General features: G+C 40.2%; 1 long non-coding RNA gene across 1 annotated transcript; it reads right to left on the reverse strand.

Annotated features, from left to right (window-relative positions):
* Positions 1-10,462: 10,462 nt before the first annotated feature.
* Positions 10,463-20,789, reverse strand: LOC138829426 (uncharacterized). Its single transcript, XR_011372600.1, has 4 exons — positions 20,429-20,789; positions 17,837-17,936; positions 15,551-15,658; positions 10,463-10,763 (listed from the first exon to the last, which is right to left on the reverse strand). It is a non-coding gene; the product is annotated as an uncharacterized lncRNA (long non-coding RNA).
* Between the last annotated feature and the right edge of the window lie 796 nt (positions 20,790-21,585).

Genomic DNA, 21,585 nt, shown 5'->3' on the forward strand with positions numbered 1-21,585 from the left:
CACTCACCTCTGAAGCCTAGGATGCTTGGTTTTGGGACTTGGCCTTTTTTCTCTAGAGGGCTCTTGGGGAAGTGGGGAAGCCACACATGGTGGGTTAAGGGTTTGGCCCGATCTGACCCTTCAACTTCCACCAAGCTTACTACTCCATCCATCTATTCTAAGGTATCTTGCTAACAAGTTGCTCTTTTTCAGGCCCTGGTAAGTGAGGCCCAACCATCTGATGTGCTTTGTTACCAAAGATGTCTACACACTGTTGTTAATGCTTGATAGGAAATGTACTCGGTATCTTGCCCACGTAATTGTAACCCCTCTGTACAGTATTTTCACAATTAAAAAAAATTCAGGTTTTGAGTTTTGCCTTTTTTGTTTTATGTTGTGTATTCTACTACTAACTACGTGGTTTTAAAATACTGGGCCTATCTGTGCTAAAATTTTCATCACATCTAACAAGTTTAGTCATTGCAGAATATTTGTTGGTCAATTCTTGATAAGGACCAGGTAAGCTCTATTCTCTATTCTATTTGATCTCCTTGTTGATTTATTGGAAATAATAAAGGGCCTTTGTGGCAAAGATTGCAGTTCAAAGGCAGCCTGGGCTGAAAAATCCCTAAGACTCCATCTCCCAACTAACCTGAAAAGAGCCAGGTTGGAAGCATGGCTCAAGACTCTTATCTCTAACCAGCCAAACACTGGAAATGGTACTTTAACTCAATGTGATAGAGCACTAGCCTTGAGTAGAAGTGCTCAGGGATAGTGCCCAGGCCTTGAGTTCAAACCTCCTTGAATACCAACTGGGACAACCATCCCAGCAACGAGCACCTAGACTCAGCCAGTCTGGGGAACAAGGGACCATGGATAGGTGTAAGAGGAGATGTTGTCAAACAGCTACTTTGTGCCTGCCCTTTCAAAATTAACCACAGTTGGGAGGTCAATAGAAGTAAGAAGCCTGCCCATCCAATGTCTATACCTGTCTACCTATTAACTGAACAGGAATTTATATTCTTGTCTTTGTCACTTGACTTATCCTCTACCTAGTTGCCAGATATCATAAGTAGCTAGAGACATTTCAACCAACATTTTCAGTCCTTCCTCTTGCCATTTATTTGCTCTCTAGTATTTTTTTCCAGCCCTTCAATGCCTCATGAGACCTCTCCAGAGTTCATCTAAGGACTCACACCACCAAGGGACAGCAGCTGCTCACTGCCTTCTCTGGGAGGGGACCAAATTTCAGACTTTTATCCCTAATGTCAATGCCCCTGTTCAGCAGGAAGTAGCCAGAGAGAATCCGTGCCCCATTTCATGATTATTAAAAGACTGGAATGTAAGGTCTGCTCCTGGATGGAGAGCAAAGTCTCCACTGAGTACCTGCATTACCTAGGTGCCTGGAACGCCTGGAAGAGGTCACATCTGCATCCACTGAGGTCACATCTGAATTTGATGTGGCCACACCTTTCTCCACCCATACCCCAGATAAGGCCTAACCCAGGCCCAGATGCTCTCTTTCCCAACTCTCTCTCTTTCCCAGCTCTCTCTTTCCCAGTTCTCTTTCCCAGCTCTTTCCCAACTCTTTCCCAGGCCTTTCCCAGGCCTTTCCCAGCCTTGTGGAAGGCCAAGATGGCCTGGTGCCATCTTGAATAAACCTACCCCTTACATGAATACCAAAAAAAAAAAAGAATTCATAGTAGTTCTTAAAATCTAAAAACATATGGACAGGTTTCTCAGCAGAGGAAGCAGGAAAACCCAGACAGCCCTTCCAATATTCCCATGTGGTGTTTCAAAAATCACTAATGATGAAGGAAATGGTGGCCTTGAATTTCATGAAGGCCATTCAGTGGGCATGAGGGGTTTATTTAGATTCATTCTCTTAATTTGTGTACTTTTGGCATTATTGGCATCTGACTCAGTGTTTCATTCTTGATAATCAAGTGCTCTACCACTGTAGCCATGCCACATCCCTTTGTGTGATGCTTTATGCCAAGACCAGACATTCTGGGATCCTCTTACTTGCATGTCATGCCACACTTGGATGACAGATGCATGCCACCATCCTCAGCTTTTCAATTTTTCTCCCCATGCTATCCTGAAAGGTCAATGCTCCTGATTTTAGCCCTTCCCTGTAGCTGGGATGAAATTTTTATTAAAAACAAAATTAAGAGCCTAAATTTGGTTTTTAAAAAGTTCAATACATGTGTTACAATTTTCTCCCAAAACATAAAATCCTGTGCTTCTAACTTTAAAATACTTAGCCAGCTAAGGGGTATTATGCATTTTGAATGTCTAACAACCACCCCAAAGTAGGCTGGCTACACACATTCCCATCACATCTATGTTCATGATTTGCCCAATAGTGACTGCTCTGACCCTGCGCCCCTTCACTTTCTCACAGTCCATCTCTAAGCAACTCTCAATAAAATCTGCATGTCAAGTACCCCATTTCCCAAACCCTATCTGCATCATGACATATAGAATCCACCTCACCTGAGAACCTGAAATCGTTCTCACCAAATACCTGGCAAACTCATCTATGAAACCATGAGCCTGGTTTGGTCATTCACTTACATAACAACGTGACAGCTTCCTGGCTTTGTGGAGGGAAGCTACACTGAATCATTGTGAAATAGCAGTCAAAACCGTGAAATCAACAACAGATACATGCTTTGTATCTGGTGAAAGACTGTGCTCAGGGAAGACTCAAAACAGTCCCTCCAAACAGACAATTCAATGTGACAAGTGTAGTGACCATTGGATTCACAATCCTGTGTGCACATACTGAGTTGGAATCTCCTTCTCTACAGGCTTGATAGGCAAATAGTCACTACACCCCCTAATATGGTGACACCTTCTCTGAAACCATTTGAGGTCTGAGCGACATGGGAAGGATTGGACATGAATCAATGGAAGCCACTGCACAGCCCAAAGTTCCTCAGGGGTCTGGAAAGGGACCTCTCCTGATGGTGAAGGATATCAAGGCCTTTCTTTCAGGAGCCAAGGCAAGATAACCCTAACTTCCCTGCAGGTGCAGACACTTACTTTGAGATACTCTTGCTGAATGACACCACCACACAAGCGGAAGAGTGAGGTCTCCAGAGAACGCACTTAGGGAAGAACAGTTGCAAATCGCACCATAGGTTGGATCTGACAGGAGCCTGCTGTTCACTGGCACCAATGTGACAGGATAGCATCCCATTTTCCAGGCCATATGGTAGCACAGGAGGGGGCTCTGCCTTGGAATGCTCTGTCCCCCATACGTTATTGGTTCAACAGATGTGAAATCCACGAATAGAATTCCTCAGAACCTTCTTGAAGGCCCTTGGTACCTTTCTCATCCAATTGCTGCCTCCAACAGTGACTGGAAGTAGCCTCAGCTTCTGAAGGACCCCCCAGCTTCTGTCTGACTGGTGGCTTCCAGTCAAGCACACAGGCACTGGCCCTCTTCTTGAATTAGATGGGCCTCACTTGTCTCATCTGAGGGCAAGCCACAGAATTATGGCTTAAGTCTGAAGAAGGTCTAGTCACTGCCACCTTTGAGCTGCTGCAGTTATGAGCTGCCATGTGTTGAGGCCACCAGAGACCATGTATACACGACAGTCTCTGAGGACTCCACACACAGATGCCCAGTCATTCTAGCATTTCAGGTGCCCTGCCAAACACTTAAGGGAATGGCTACAGGAAAAGCAGACCAACTCAACAGAACCAGCTTAGACTAACTTGTGATATTTCAAGATCATGATGCTTCCTTTGCTCTAGACACAAGATAATTATGCCAAATGCAAAAACAGAGCAACTGCTATCCTGTCACAACTAAAAGTGTGGTGTTCCCACTATCTGTTTCACTGGTGCTGTCCTGGGACTGGTTGCTCTGCCACAAATTGGGTGTCTCATGCAGTCCCTGACATCTGCTCAGGAGGTGGGAAAATACAACCACCTACAAAAAAGGGAAACAAATCACACTACTTTGGCTGAATTTGAACCATGATCCCTCACATCTCAGCTTTCTGAGCAGCTAAGATTATAGCTATGAACCCCAGCTCACAAGAAAACACCGAGTGTTTATTCTTAATAGCGAAGTGTATGCCCTTAGAGCAAGGCATGCAGGCTGGTGGTGAGGGCCTGGCTTTGAATCCTGGCTTGTTTGATCTCATTGTTAGAATATGGTGGTAATGGGATTACCTTCCTTAGCTGGGTACTGAGGGGGAACTGTGGGAAACTTAACATATTAAGGACATTTGGGACAATGACCAATGTCAATGGTCAATAGACAATGGCCAATAGACAATGGCCAGGGCATGTGGCCATGATCAGTTTGAAGGGCAAACATTCTGCAAACAATTCTTATTGCAAACACATTGCCTTCAAAGCCATTGCATGATTTATTAAAAAGGGAGTAAGGGATGCAAGTCTGGTTCTGGAAACAGATGTAACCCAAATTGCTGCCAATTCCTCAGTGAGACCTGGGAACGCATGATCAATAGGCAGAAAGTGGACCACAATATGTGGGTATGGACAAAGTTTGTTGACATATCACATGCTGATTTACAGCATACAGACCTAAAAGTAGATCTTCAGACAAAGAGAAGAAAGTTAACTTTACAGAATTTCATACGAACACAGACAATTAGAGGTAATTTTAAGTCAGTAAGCAGGAAGAATTAAACCTTGTCAACAAATGTGAAGTAGCTCCAGTGATCAGAGGTTGCAAAGAGTAAGCAAGGCACAGGTGAGCTTCCTTAGACACACAAAGAGAGTCTCTGGGCATTGTCCTATAGAATTAACAGGGGAGAATAATCGCACTTCCTGCAAACCTTCACCTGAGTCTGGCAGCTGGGCATCAGGCCTTTGCCCTGACATGGAGAAAGGGGAGTCCCTCTTATTTCCCCCAGAGGGAATACATGCAGGCATATGCACACTCATGGCACGTAAGACTTCAGATGGGGTCATGAGAATCAATGCCTCCAACTAACTTGCCTACTTGGTTCCTACAGCTGTAGAGCTCCATCTTCCTCACACCAACATTTTGTCCTTGTGACTGCCCAGAGACAAGAAAGTTTCCAAACAACTGGAAAGGGTTGCCTTCCTGGAGGGCTCTGATTGGAGAAGAGGCTTGGTCATGAGGACTTCCCATTGGTGGGTTCCAGTGCTGATGTTCTGTGACCTTCCCAAAAATCTTACACCTTCCCTCCCCTACCTTTCAGAATGACAGCACAAAAGCCATTATAAACACCTGTCTCTACTTTACCCTAACCCACTTTCTTATTTCAAAGGGTAGGGGTTGGGGGCATAAGTTTGCATCAGGAAGCTAAGCTAACAAACAACAAAATAACTTGAGTTTAAAAAGATCTAAACCCCAGGAATACCTCCCTGAGAAGGAGGAGAAATGCTTTTATGGACTTCTTCAGAACTGTGGTATTCAAAATGGAATGCTACAGACAAACCAATGGGGTTAAGAAGTAAGATGTAGGCTGAGCATCTCTAATCTGAGGATCTTGTGTTGTGATGCTGTCTCAAGTGAGAAGATTCCACATTGGGCTTCCTGTGACTGTGGCCATCAAAATAGGAGCACGCTGCTATGGGCTCATGCCTGTAATGCTAGCTGAGATATAAGGATGTCTACAGTTCAGAGCCAGTGTAGGTAGAAAAGTCTCTGAGATTCTGATCCCCAATTAACCACAAAAATGTAGACATGGAGCTGTGTGTCAAGTAGTAGAGCACTAGCCTTGAGCAAAAAGCTCAAGGTAAGTGCTCAGTTCCTTAGATCAAGCCTCAGGTACAACACAAAACGAAATGAAAACAAAAAACATCAAGGCACACTAAAAGTATATAAAGTTATCTTCAGTCTAGGTATATAAGTAATGAATGCATTTTATGTTTAGAATTAATCCCAGCACGAAGTTACCTTATCACATATATGCAAATGTTCCAATATCTGAAATTCAAAATATCTCCTTTCTCAAGTATTTTGTAGGAAGGACAGTCAATCTGTTTTAAATTTTCTATTATTAAACCATTCTTTAAATTTTTCCACATTCTATATGTCATATAATTCTTAACATTACTTAAATAGAAATAAGCAAACATCTAACTGCAGACGACATGTGCCTATTGTGCTTTCCATGCTACCAAATTCCTTAATCCTTGTCCACAGTACTAAGAAATGGGTACTACTGAAGAAGAGATTAAAAACATTTCTCTATTTCAGGTGGTGTACAGTCTGAGTATTCAAAGGTAAGTCAGGATATGTCGTATTTCTTAAAGCTATACCCTTAAAAAGCAGACATCAGAATACAACACAGGAGGTACTTCCTAAGTACCCATTGGATGAGTAAGTGATGGGCACTCAAGACTGCTAGATTCTCTTTCCATAGAAGGGATTATTATGTTATATTAAAAGATAAGAAGTGAAGAACAGAACACATGGGAGAACTTTTGCAGCCATGCTCCTTTTTAACCTCATCTCCATATACAGTACTGAAGATCCCTTCAGATGTTAAAAGGGAAGGCAGAGGAAAAGAGAACAATCACCTGGAGATTACAGAGTTTCATCCAGTCAGGACTTAATCTGTTTTATGTCCCAAGTTCTATCTGGAGGCTGATGAATATCAGTCCCAGATGAATGTCAATCAAAATGTAGCTCTCAATTACAACTCCCCAAAGAACTTTCAAAATTATGCCAATTGTATTATTCTATACTCTGTAGAAACTAACCCAAATGTCACCTTTCCCAGGTCAGAAAGTATGTGCCCAATGGCCAAGTTCACCAAACTCCATGCTAGACAGGCCTTGTTAATATTGCTCTTAGAAACATGTACATCCTGAATTACCAGAAAGAAACAAGAAAAATGATTCAGAAACCAGCCTGTTGGCATAAACTGCATCACATCAACACCTAAGTAGTTTCTTTATGTGGCTCCATTCTCTGCCCTTCCCAGGGCTTTACCCAGGGACTCTGAGCTAAATTTTTAATATATACATACACATACATATGTATGTACTTATGCATATATGCATATATATGTATGTACATGCATTTAAACACATATATAAATACAAATACACACAAATTATCATAACAAATAACACTGACTGCCTCCCCATAAAAGAAGTAAGGTTTCCTGAAGCTGAATTCCAGGTCTAATAAACAGAACAAGAAAACTTCTAGATGTAAAGTGAAGGCTCTCAACCTGTAGAGATATTTTTCTATGAAACCAATCAAAATAAGAATCATACCCTTCCAGTCTTCAAAGACAGTTCTTTTTACAGGAATTATGCATAGAGATGCAAAACATAAAGTTGTCTTTTGTCTTAGCTCATGAAGGTAAACTCCCTCTAGAATAAACTACTGAGCCTAGATCATACATTGTATGTTGAAGAATTTAAATACTCAATGCATATTATTGAAATTAATTCATAGTCATGCCTAAGAAATTAATTTACCTCTGCCCTGTTTTCCTTATGTATAATGTACCATGAAATCAAAGAAATAATAGTACAAGTTAAAAAAAATACCTATTCCAATGTGGGCAATATGAAAAAAAAATTACTAAGGAAAATAGAGATACTCAAAAGTAACAATCAGTATGGAAATAAATCAATAGTCAAACTTGTGAGTAGCTGTCAATTGCTTAAAACATTACACCCAGACCTAAACCATTTTATCTTTTCAGAAGGTTCACCATCTCTATAGTAAAATAACCATTTACTCCAATATCCCCCAGCATTTTTTGGGGACATGAAGGTTAACAATACATTTTAGAGCTAATTGTCTCTCTGGAGCATTTTTCTCATCAGAGGACTTTTCCATTTTCTACTCAGCACAACCCGCTCTGTGCCCTGCTTGTCAAAGGCAGACTCCAATCCCACAGGCATGCCCATGCCTGGAAAGTCCATCACTAATCCCCAATGGCTGAGCTCACACTCAACACTCTCCATTTCATCTGCAGTTTCTATTGTAACCAAAGGAAAAAGCCAAAGAGCAAGACACAAACAGACCAGAACAGCAGCCACAGACAGTGCTGAAGTCTGAAATGGGACTTAATATTTATGAAAAAAAAACATTCCTTAGGTTGAATCAATAGCTCCAAGTTCCCAGCTGCACCTGGGCATGGGCAACCCCTCCTCCTACACAGCATGCCCTCTTCATTCATTGGTTCAGCATCTTGCATCATGGTTGAATCAGTCTTACCCAAGGAAAGGAAGAAAAGGAATGACATCTGCTCTGTTCTCTGCAATTTATCAGCTCTAGTTTTCTCATCCAAGAAACACATATGTCCAGTCCCTTCCTCACACACAGTCTTTGTTCTAGCACTGCAGAACTGCAATTCTGGGGGAAGAGAGAGTCATACAGTGTTATCTTAGCTCTTGCTTGTTTATGAAGTGTTCTAAACCCAAGGAAGAAACATTTAGATTGGAGACATGTAAAAAAAAGATTTCTGTTCTAACTAATTTGTTTCAAATTTTAAGGATACAGTGAATTTGGAAGCCTGCTAGCAGAGACATGGTTTTTTGCAGTTTGCTCTCTACCTTTTGAGTCCCCCTGTATCCTGGTTAGAAAGACCAGAGAATTCATATAATCCATTCTATCGCTTGTGTCAAAATAGCCCATTTTTTAATTAGTTTTTTTTTATTGTGAAAATACTGTACAGAGGGGTTACAATAACATGGACAAGATAATAAGTACATTTCTTATCAAGCATTGTAACCTCCTCCTCTGTTTAACCTTCCCATTCCTTCTCATCTTCCCCGCCCCCTCCACCAAATCCCCCTGCCCCCCCAACAAAGTTGTAAAGTTCGTTTTCGACAAAACACTTGTACATCTCATTGTTGCAATGGGTCCACCTGTATCCCTATTTAAACGATTTGTTTTTCCCCTTCCCCTCCACAAATTATACTGACATCAAATACAGTGAAAGCAGGGGTTATACTTTGGGGAAGGGACATACATAGCAACAAAGAAATAATCTTATAAATGTTAGAAACAATCGCATGAAAGAAAAAAAAACATTTGAATATATATTTTAGGTTTCATTTCCCTAACATCACCTTATCTGACGTTTACTGCTTAACTCAGACATATACTAGATATTGCAAATAAGGGAAGCCATGGGACCTATTTTTCTCTGGGCCTGGATTACTTCACTTAATATAATTTTTTCCAAGCCTTTCCATTTCCTAACAAATGGGGGCAATGCCATTCTTTCTGATGGAGGCATAGAATTCCATTGTGTGTGTGTGTGTGTGTGTGTGTGTGTGTGTATACCACATTTTCTTGATCCATTCATCTACTGAGGGGCATCGGGCTTGGTTCCATATCTTAGCTATAGTAAATAATATTGCAATAAACATAGTCATGCTGGTAACTTTAGTGTGGTCTTGTTTGTATACATTTGGGTAAATGCCCAAAAGTGGGATTGCTGGGTCATAGGGGAGCTCTATGTGGAGTCTTTTGAGGAACCTCCATACTACTTGCCAAAGTGGTTGAACAAGTTTACATTCCCACCAACAATGCAGTAAGATTCCCTTCTGTCCACATCCCCTCCAGCATCTGTTGTTATTAGAGTTCGTGATTTTAGCCATTCTAACTGGAGTGAGGTGGTATCTAAGTGTTGCTTTGATTTGCATTTCTTTTATGGAGAGGAATGTTGAGCATTTCTTCATGTGTCTATTGGCCATCCTTCTTTCCTCTTCAGAGAAGTTTCTCTTTAAGTCTTTAGCCCACTTATTTCTTGTGCAGTTGTTTCTTTGATGATTTGTTGTTGGGGGATTTAATTTTTTGAGTTCCAAGTATATTTTAGATATGAGACCCTTGTCCATTGTATGGCTAGTTTATCTTCTCCCAATCCATGGGCTTAAAAATAGCCCATCTTGAAGGCCAAATCACCTTCAAGACTTTGCAGGGAAAAGGAATGATATCCCTTATCCATTCTCTTGTTGAGAGTTAACATAATGTGGCAAATTCCTCCCATCCTTAGCCTCATTTTCCTTAGTCCAGAATTTCTGTTTAGCAGACCACTGTTAGGCTCACTTCCAGCTTCATGAAAGATACTCTCCTTACAAGCCATCTAAGTCAATGTTAACACCTCCTTCTTTAGGACAATAGTCTAGATTATTGGGATTGGAATTCAAATTCAGGAACGCTATTTCCAAAATGGAACATCTGGTTTACTCACGCTCCTGAGACCTACACCAAGTATTAGCATTGAACTTTAGCTCAGTCCCCTGCAATAGCTGATCATATACCTCATCCTACCAATGGCTGGTCACTTTTGGTGGGAGGATCATTCAAGCCCAGGAGTTGAAGGACATCCTGGGTAACACACACAGGAAGATTCAGTCTCAAAGAAACAGGTGCAGAACTTCTCTAACAGAGGCTCTGCTTTTAATCCCAAGTACTAAAAAAACAATACTAACCTAATGCATAATAACTTTTTACTAATAATCAATCTCTTTTAATGCACAAATTATAAGTATTCTTTTTAAGCATCAAACTTTAATCTGCAAGTTTATAAAGATTCCAGATTACTGTAGAAGAAAGGCATGCTTAGGTTCCTCGCTCAGTGAAGTAAGCTTAGAAGTAGGAAGCAATTTCAAGTCATTTCTTACCTTAATACAAGGACATCAAAGACATGTTACTAACACTCATTAACTTTGCTATGCCTGTCATCCACCTTGAAAGCTTTTGTGTTGCTGCTGAAGATTTTCCACTATTCACTCATTTGCTTCAATGGGGACTTCTTTTCACATAACAGGATTATTTCCTCCATGCAGTCCTGGAAAGGTATGAAAACAGGAAGCTCCATTATTACTCGACCTCGCTGTTTTCTTTTTTTTTTGTGCTTGTATGAGAACTTGAACTCAGGGCCTGGGTACTATCCTCTAGTTTTTTTCTGTCAAGATTGGTGTTCAATCCCTTGAGCTAAGGCTATATTACCACAGTTTTGATGGCTAAATGGAGATAATTGTGTGCTTTCAAATTCAGTCTTCAGATAGCAGCCTTCTGAGTAGGATTAGAGAGGTGAGACTATAGTGCCCAGCCCCCAGAAGCATTTCTTCCTTAGAAGTGGTGCTGTGGTTGAAGAGGTAAAGCACCAGCCTCGAGAACACAAAGGGCCAGGGCCAGTGGCCAGGCTCTGAGTTCAAGCCCCACCACTGAGAAAAAAAAACACTTAAATGAAATGAAACTATTATTTTAGATATGAGACCCTTGTCCATTGTATGGCTAGTGAAGATCTTCTCCCAATCCCTGGGCTTTCTATTGATTTTGCTAGCTATGTCCTTTGCCATGGAGAAACTCTGCAATTTCATGAAAGCATATTTGAACAAACTTTCTTTGATTTATTGTGTTTCTGGATATCTATTAAGAAAATTTTGGCATACACTAAGGAAACCCAGGGTTTCTCCTATTCTGTCCTGTAATGTTTTCAGGGTGTCTGCTTTGACTCTGAGGTCTTTGGTCCATTTGGAGTTGATTCTGGTGCTGGGTGATATATAAGGATTTAGCTTTAGTTTTCCACAAGTAGTTAACCAGCTTTGCCAGCACTATTTACTGAAGAGGTTGTCTTTCTTCAATTCTATTTTTGAGTTCCCTTATCGAAGATTAGATGGGTTCATTTCTGGGTTTTCAATTCTATTCCATTGGTCCTGAGGTCTGTTTTTGCGCCAGTAACCACCTGTTTTGATTACTATGGCTTTGTAGTAGAGTTTGAAATTTGGTACTGATATTCCTCCAACATTGTTTTTTCTGATAAGGATCATTTTTGTTGCTGCTTAGTGGATAGTGAAGTTAAATAATTACTTGAAATTTAATTATCTTATATTTATAAGGTTATACAAAGTGAAACCTCATTTTAAACTGAGAAATGCATTCTTGCTAAAGTAGCCATTGCATAATCATTTCTCTTCTACTGGAGTTATTGTTTGGCTTTTTATTTTTATTTTTGTTGTCCATGAAGCTTGAACTTTGGGCCTGGCCCCTGTACCTGTGCTTCTTTGAGCTCAAGGCTAGCTCTCTATCACTTGAGCCATAAGGCCACTTCCAGTTATTTTTGAGTAGCTTATTGAAGAGTCTCAAGAACCACTATCCTCAATTCTCAAGTTCCTGAGTAGTTAGTATTACAGGCATGAGCCAAGCCACTAGTACCTGCCTTGGGCTAACTTTCTAAATGAAATTGTGTAAGAAAAAAATTGTCTGTTAGTAAGGATCAGTAAAAAATTCCCTCTGACTTTGGAAACATTTTTTCTTGGTTTGTGTATTTTTCTTGCTGGTGGCAATCAAATTCAGAATTTCATGCAAACTACGCATACTATCACTAGCCATACCTGGAGTTATTCTGTGTTCTATTTATTTTAATTTTGGGGGCTGATTCTGGGACTTGAACTCTGGGTCTGGGCACTGTCCCTAAGCATTTTTGCTTAAGGTTACTACTATGCCACTAAAGCTACAGCTGTGTTTCCAACTTTTTGGTTGTTAATTGGAGATAAGACACATAGATTTTTCTCCCTTGGGTCAGCTTTGAACAGAGATTCTTAAACTTCAGCCTCTTGACTGGCTAGGATTATAGACTTGAGCCACTAGCATACACTTATGTCTTTAAAATATATCCATTAGTAACAATAATAAATGACTTATTATTACTACAGGATCACACCTACAATGCTACCTACTTGAGAGGCTGAGATCTGTAGATCATCGTGTAAATACATCATGGTTATACAATTCAAAGTTCATTAATTTTTGTATGTGCTGGCCCTAAGGATTGAGGGCTTCAATTCAAAGCTTGAGCACTATTTTTGAGCTATAGTACCACTTCCAGGTTTTTCATAGTAGTTTTTCAAAGTAGTTCTTAGGACTACTGGACTTTTCTGCCCAGGCTGGCTTTGAACTGCCATGTGTATCCTCCTGAGTAGGATTTAACCAGAAAAGCCACACTGAAGGTGTATACATGCTCAAATGGTAAATGCTAACCTTGGCTGGAAAAAGTTAAGAGGATTCAAGCCCCAGTATTGGCACATATACACTTATATGCATGCATGTGCATACACACACACACACACAGACACACACACACACACACAAAAAAAAAACCAGACTCCTATACTCAGTTCCCCAGGATGAAAAAAAGGTAAAAATAACAAATTATAAGATGGATGATTATTTTAAGTAGCTTCAATAGTTACTAACATGGCTATATTGTGGCTTAGGTGGTAGAATGCTTTCCTCCCATACACCAGTTCAATTCCCCACGTTGTTCAAACCAAACCACACAAACAAAAACACACAAAGAAGCATATCATACAAAAGATATATAATACTATGTAACAAACATTAATCATTAAAAAATAACTGAAAAACAGCAAAATACAGCCATGTCAAAATCATGCATGGGGGGCTGAGAAGGTGGCTCAGTGGTAGAGTGCTTGTCTTGCATGCTTGAGGCCCTGGGTTCGATTCCCCAACATCACATAAGCAAAAAGAAAAAAGCCAGAAGTGGCGCTGTGGCTCAAGTGGCAGAGCACTAGCCTTGAGCTGAAGAGCTGAGGGACAGTGCCCAGGCCCAGAGTTTAGGCCCCATGACCGGACCTCCAAAAAAAAATCATTCATGGGAATACTCAATATCTAAAGAATGTATTGTTTTCTATCAAATCAATCTATAAATTGAATGGAATTTTATGAGAAGTCTTATCAGGACTTTTTATAGTTTCAGGCTGCATAGCTTAGAAAAAATGAGACCTGGAAAATGACATCTAGGAACTCTGATAGAAATAATACATTTAGAATAATACATGCACTATCTTCTTTGCTTCTAACTCAGGATGCATTCATCATCTTAAGGATGAGCATCTGTTCTATGGCAAAAATATATGCATTCTTTCCTGTAAGAAATTCACTAAAGGGGCTGTGAAGGTGGCTCAGTGTTAGAGTACTTGCCTTGCATGCATGAGGCCCTGGGTTCGATTCCTCAGCACCACATAAGAAAAAAGAAAAAAGCCAGAAGTGGCGCTGGGGCTCAAGTGGTAGAACACTAGCCTTGAGCTGAAGAGCTGAGGGACAGTGCCCAGGCCCAGAGTTCAGGCCCCATGACTGGACCCTCCCCCCCAAAAAAAGAAATACACTAAAGACTGAATCACCAAATAACCAAGAACTCAGATGGTATAACCCCAGAGTGATTAAGAGCAAAGATAAACACCTATATATATGGCTTTATGACAGGACTTGCTTTTATTATATAAATGCCACTGATGTCAAAGAGCTCTTTGCGCCTACTGTTAAGAGCACTCACACTCTGAGTGTGCCTCTGTCTTCCTGTTTATCTGCTTATCTGTTTGTTTGCTTGCTAACTCAATAAAGTATTGCCAAGTTTTCTTACCATGGTGACTACTCTGCAAATTTTTATTCTGTGACCAAGGACCCTAAGTCAAGAGTTTCTACTGATAGAGGGAAACTTCCCCAAACCTCACCTGGACCCAGTGACTGTTGTTCCTCAAAGTTATGAGGTGAGTTGCTGAGTGGTAGAGTGCTTGCCTTAAATGCAAGAGACTCGGTGTTTGGTCCCCGCTAACAGAGGAGGGGAAGGATTTGTAAAGATCAAAAGACACAAAGAATATGAAAGAACAATTTTGGGGACACACCATAACTCAAAATGAGGATTTGTTATACTAAAGCCTAGTAATCAAGACAATCTGGTATTACAGCTGAAGAAAAAGAATTACACAGGGTAGAGAATTGAGTACAAGCCCATGTAGAATCCTGAGATTTGACATTAGACTATTCAACAAATAGCTATTTGGATGAGCTATCTATTTATATGGAATAAGATACAAAATAGACCTTAACTTAAAGCCGTAGCAAACAATTCCTAAAAACAAAGAGGCAAAGGTAGAAAGCAACACTTAAAAGCTTTAAGAATGAAATAAGAGTACATTTTAAGAATGGAGATTTTCCCCAAGGAAATGAATACAAAGGTCGGAAAATATCAATAAGTTTACATTACAGCAACACCTTTGGTTGAGTAAGTAATATCAAGAAAAATATAAACATCCTCTCTTAAGGCTGAAGACATTTAAATAGTATGTATTCAACAAAGGAACATTTCAATCAAGAAGATGACAGATAGGATACATGATATTGAATAAAATATCTGAGCATGCAATTCACAAGAAAAGGCATATGTGATGTGGCAAGATTTATGAAAAATATTCTATCAGGAACAATAAAGAGATATCACACTTGTCAGACTAGGGAAAAGTTAAAAATATACTGGACAATACCAAATGATTGGATAAGGATTATATAAGAATATATGTGGATATTGATACCAACTTTATCATTATGCAAACTGCATATAGAGGAGTAAAAGTTATCAAACACCACTGACTAAAATTCATGAAGAAAATTTTCATACATAATATGAAGTACATCACAATTAATATGCACTGTCATAAGTATTTGTGATGATTTTTAGTACACTGGAAAATTTTTCAAGGAAGAAAAAAGGGGGTAAGAAGCCTTAATAAGGACCCTCATTTGTGAAATAACTTCAAGTACCCCACTACTTACTAGTTCGTAATGTTTTCTTTTTTGTTTTGCAATTCAGTTCCCACAGGGCAAGGGCAGGAGAGGAACAGCTTCCTTTGAATTGGGGTCATCTGCAAATGGTACCTGCATCTAGGACAACACAAATCATGAAGCTAGAGGTTTGCAAGATTAAGAAAAACAGGCTACTGGGCATGACCTGTTTGTGGAAGGGGAAGCACTGGATGGGGTGAGCAACAGTATCCCCTGCTCAGGGCTCATAATCCCAGTATATAGGCTATAGTTGGGAAGGGTGGTGGACATACTCCAAGCTCCAATGTGCCATCTCTTCTGCCCGCTAGAGCCCACCCTTAGTCCAACTGGCACCACATAGACACAATCATGTGTCCACATTCCATGAATGGGTTCCCATAGAATGGCAGGGTAGGAGCAATCTTTACATGAAAATGGATATATCTCAGATGGCACTGTCTCTGAGGCTGACAAATCATGAATAAAGAGTTCCTTTACATGAACAAGAAGAGGTCCTCACTATGAAGTCACTGTACCAGGTAAACGACTAGTTAGGGAGGTAGCAACATACCCAGATCCAAGTTAATAACCCCAGGCTACAAAGGAATTACAGGGGTATGGACACAGGACCAGGCCCAATATGCCCACAATCAGGCCTATCTGGCATCATGTATGTGCCCTCTTATGAAAGTGTGTACTGGCGCATAGGCCTATCAGAAGGGACCAGCAAGACAGTAGTCCACATGGTGAAGAGCAAGCTACCAGGCACGACCTCTCTTTAGCAGGAGTAAGCACATTTAGGAAGGTAGGCAGCACCCCAAGTCCCAGGCATATAAGCCCGGCTCCACAGGCCTGTGAAAGGGATGTTTTACAGTCTCCAACCCCATCCTTTTTCTCTTGGGTCCAAAAACACCTAGGACCTATCTAATTTAAAAATAGGTTAAGTGCTTTCATGGGAACATGTGTTTACACATGCACAAAATCCCTGACCCATTATTTCATTTTCACAGGACAGAGGAGGGAATGGAATCACTTTGAATTGAAGGCCTCCCAAGGCTACACTGAAATTAGCCAGCTAAGGAAAAAGGACAAGCTATGGCTTCCCTTCTTCTGGATCCAATATATTGCACAACAAGGCCACTATGGCACCACATTTGTGCCCTCCTGTGAATGTGTATACACACATGCACAACACATATCACAACTGGATTCCCACAGTTCCAACCGGGAGTGGAACCACTTACTGAGAAGGACATAGGCACATATAGCTGCACATGGGCTGACTCATACCAGGAAGCCAGAGGTCCCAAAGTGAAGAAAAACTGGCCGCCTTGTATGGCTTCCCTGTAACAGGATAAGCCCTGGTTAGAAAGTGCAGCACCATGCCAAACTCCAGCCCGGTAATCCCAAGCAGCACAGGCCATACTCTGCAAGGGAGACATGAAAGACCTACTCTCTATGCTTTTCTTCCCTTGGGCTGGCATCAGCACCCAAGTGGGAAAATCTTGCCACAGGTCCTTGTGTTCCACAAACTGGTGTATACACAAGCACAATGATATACTCACTCAACCCCACACAAATATTCAGTTACCACAAAGGGAGAGTGGTCCTATTTGCATAGAAACTAGGGCATCTGGAATGGCACTGTCACCTCGGTCTTCAGAGAAGGACCTGCAAGATGTTAGTCCAAGAGGGAAAGAACAGGGTTTGGGGTATGCTCTCCCTGTAGGAGGAGGAGCACTGGTTGTGGAAGGTGGACGCATGCCCACTTCGAATCCCACAACCCTGGGCTATACAGGACACAGCTAAATAGCAAAACAGGACAGCTCGTAGTCAAGGAATCTCCAAGTCTTCTTTCACTTTGGTACTATAATATATAGTATACAACCAGTCAAATCTGACACTATGTACATGCCTTAGTGAGAATGTGTGTACATACATGCACAACTGCTCACCAGTGATTTGGTTCCCACAGTGTGGCAGGAGATGTCTAACATAAAATGAAATGGGGGCATGTGGGATGGCATCTGTTGTGGCCTGGCACAGATCAGGAATTTAGATTTCCTTAAGGTAAACAAGAGGCTCTCAATCATTTATTCACTTTAGCAGGTGAAGCACTAGTTAGGGAATATGTTGGAAGCATCCCCTGCTCCAGACCAATAATCCTAGGATACACAGGCATATGCTGGGTAGGTATGTGGGGCCACTGGAGCACCGTGTATGTACATTACTTCAAATGTCTGCAAACCCTCTCACACTTGACTCTTTTGGCATAGAGGATGAGTAGAATGAACTTACTTCAAATCACATCTATCCAGGATGGCACCCCCAACTGGGCCCACAGGACCACGAAGAGGTCATGAAGCTGTAGTTGAAGGAGCCCTTGGGTATGACTGCCCTGTTAAGAGGTGAAACACTGGTTGAGAAGGGTATCAGCATCTGCAGCTCCAAGCCCATAACCTCAGCCTACACAAGTCATAGCCTGGGAGGCATGAAAAACCATGCCTCGACTGAACATTAGATGCTACATGAATGAGAAAATTTCCATCCATCATAAGCACAGCCATGTAATGTATATTATCTAACTATTTGAAGTAGGTGGAACATGGGTTTTTCTTGTAATTTTCAAAAATATAAAAATTAAGATCTTTTTTGTTTTTGGTTTGTTTCTTTTTATCTTTTGATTTGTTTTGTTTTTGTGCCTGTCTTGGCACTTCAAATCAAGATCAAAATGCTGTTCCAAAACCTCTCTGTGCTGAAGGTTAGCCCTGTACAACTTGAGCCACAGCACTATTTCCAGCCTTCTCTGAGTAGTTTGTTGGAGATAAGAGTCTCATGAACTTTTCTGCCATGGCTGGCTTCAAACCACAATCCTCATTTCACAGCCTCCTGAGTAATTAGAATTACAGGCCTCATGGATAGTTTTTTTAAACAGTTGTACAATGTATCAATTGGTTTTTACAATGCCTCTTAGACTTTGTCATAGTGTCCATCGACTCTTCTAGTCTATAAAAACCCCACCCATCCCCTTTCTTTCCTAGTTCCATTTTCACATATGTGCATTGAATCTTATGTTGTATTTTCCAAGCCATCTACTCCCTATTACTTTGCCTCTTTCCATTTCTCCTTTAACACCTACCCAAGGACAAGATATGCTTCATCTTTTTACTGTTCACATGTGATACTGTTATGTCAGAGAGGTTAGAACATAAAATTGAGTCATTATGTCGAAAATGAACTTTAAAACTTTGGTGCAGAGGGGTGGTCGCCTGGGAGGATTGGGGGGGCGGGGGAGGATGGGAAGGGATGGGAAGGGGACAAAAAGAAGGAGGCTACAATGCTTGATAAGAAATGTACTCATTATCTTGCCCATGTAATTGTAACCCCTCTGTACAATACTTTCACAAAAAAATTAATTCAACATAAAATTTTACTGCTTTCTGTACTATATAGTCTGAACTCATATATAATTAATGGACATGTGTTTTACTTTTTTCAAATTTCATGGTCATATTTTAGATCTAATATACATATGAAAGGACTTACACTCCATTTCTCTTTCTGAGTCTTTCAACATCCCTTGCACATGAGCATGCGTGTGCGTGTATGTGTATGTGTGTGTGTGTGTGTGTGTGTGTGCGCGCGCACACACACACACACACACACACATGCTAGTTCAGGTTGACAAACTCAGAGCCTTATTCACTTTTTGCTTTTTTCCTCAAGGCTAGTACTTTACCACTTAAACTACAAATTACTCCCTGCGTTTTGATGGGTACTTAGAGATAATTTTCCTTAGTAACTGGTATTATTATGTATGAACCACCCAGTTCAACATATTATCACACTCTAAAGTCATTTTCAACTTCCCAATTTTTAAAGGAAATTATTGATAGGGCTTAAAACTCCAAATAAACCAGTAATCTACTGTAACTTTTGCATTCCCTTTTTCAAGCCAATTAGATTATAAGTAGCCTATTATCTTTGAATGCATAGTCTTTGATATCACAAAAATTATGTTCCTAAATACACCTTTTTCCTATCATACCTTTTCCTTTTTGGCTGTCATTTATGTGGCATTTATTATTATTTGTACCTGGAAGAAACATTGCATACATGTACTTTTGTTTTCCAAAAGTCTAAAATATTTGTCTAAAATATTTGTAAGTCAAATACAACTGAGTTATTTCTAACTGCCTTTGGAATATAAAGAAAACTTCATTGTATGTATGTTTATATATGTATATATAGTATGTATGTATGTATATGTATATATGTATATATATATATCTTTATCACATTTTCTTGATCCATTCATCTATTGAAGGACATATGGTTTGGTTCAATATCTTAGCTATGTTAAATAATGCTGTTATAATCATAGTTGTACTGGTAGCCTGAGTATGGCCTTGTTTGTGATCCTTTCGTAAATGCCCCAAAGTGTGATTTCTGGTTCATAGGGGAGCTGAAATGTACTCATTACCTTGCTCATGAACTGTAACCCCTCTATACAGCATTTTTAGAATTAAAAAAGTACAAAAAAGACAGAAGCAAAGCCAAGAATGTGCTGAACCTGACTGTCACTCATGAATGCTCACAGATGGCTAGGAGAAGGGCCAGGCTAGTGCTACTATGACAGGCTTGGCTTTGGCTTCTTCTTCAAAATAAGAAGTGAACAATAGGAGACTATTTTGTAACTAATCAACACTCAATTAACTAGGGGTAGAAAACAAAACAATAACAAAAAAGAAATATAAAGAAAACTAAAATATAAAGAAATCTGTGTTTAAGAGCATAGGGAGTTTTAGGCTCATGATTTGGGTATGATGTCAACTTAGCTCATCTCAGAGAAAACAAATGTAAAAACCCAATGAATTTTTTTTAACATACCTCTTAATTTTTCTATCCCCAATTTTCTTGTCTTCTGTTCTTGATTCTTGAACAGATAACCATTTGAGGGGATGTCGTGCATAGATGGGTATGGAGGAAGCATCAGCAAACATGGAATAGCAAATCCGGCCATACCTATATAGACTGTCCATCCAAACTGTTCAGCCATTTATGCATAGATAAATCCAACTATTGCAGAAAAAAGAATAAGTCCTTGAAACATCTGTTCAGCTAGCTTCTTCCCCTTGTAAACCTGGTTGTAACCCGGCGTCCAGCCCATGAGGGCTATGGAAGTGGTTGAGTCAAGGCATTGCATACTCCTGAATGGTTCGCTTTCAGGGTAACCGGGGGCAAGGAGCCACGGTTGAGATCTGGTAAATTGTTCTAAGCCTTGCTTTTGAGGGTTAATTGCTGCCCATACTGGCTGCGTCTCCATGGTGACTGCATTTTCTCAGCCTCTTTTCATTCTTTTCTAACACCTGAAACGGCACCAATTTAGACATTTTAAGATATTACTTCACTCGTCCCACTTTCACCTATGCAATCTTGTAGAGGTCCAGTAGTGTCCCAATCTGGGCAGATTTTAATCCTGGTGGTCTTGTAAATGCTGCCATAGTCTTACAGTTTCTCATACAAGGCTGGTTAAGGATCTCGTACTTCCTAAAGAGGCAAATGAAGGGATTTTTAAATGCTGTCCAACTTCCATATTGAACCACATAAATATCAAATCCCAAGGTCAAGTTATAGTTTTTTTTCATTTCTTCAACAGAAAAAGCCAATCCCAAAACGAATTATAGTTCTTGAAAATCAAGCTGCATAATGAGCATAGAAATTTAGGGAGTTTTTCAAAACTTAAGATTTTGATTGTTTGAATGCTTACTTCTCTGCCAATGAATATGTTAAAACATTATCTCCAATCAGGATAAATTACAAATATTATACTTATGTTTGTAAATAGGAATAAGTAAGGACATGAAGGGAATTTGTCATGCATGAGATTCAGAAACTTACTTAAGCTCTGAGACAGCTTACTTTATGCCCACTTTCACATGCACCACAGCACAAACTTGTCCCTTAAATATGAAATAGACTCTCATAAGACACCAAGTATTCAGTTGTCTTTTTCTTGGGGTAACAATTTCCATATGTGTGTGAAA

Source organism: Dipodomys merriami, unplaced genomic scaffold, assembly GCF_024711535.1.
Source record: "Dipodomys merriami isolate MVZ:Mamm:240054 unplaced genomic scaffold, mDipMer1.0.p SCAF_1711, whole genome shotgun sequence".
Lineage (NCBI taxonomy): Eukaryota > Metazoa > Chordata > Mammalia > Rodentia > Heteromyidae > Dipodomys > Dipodomys merriami.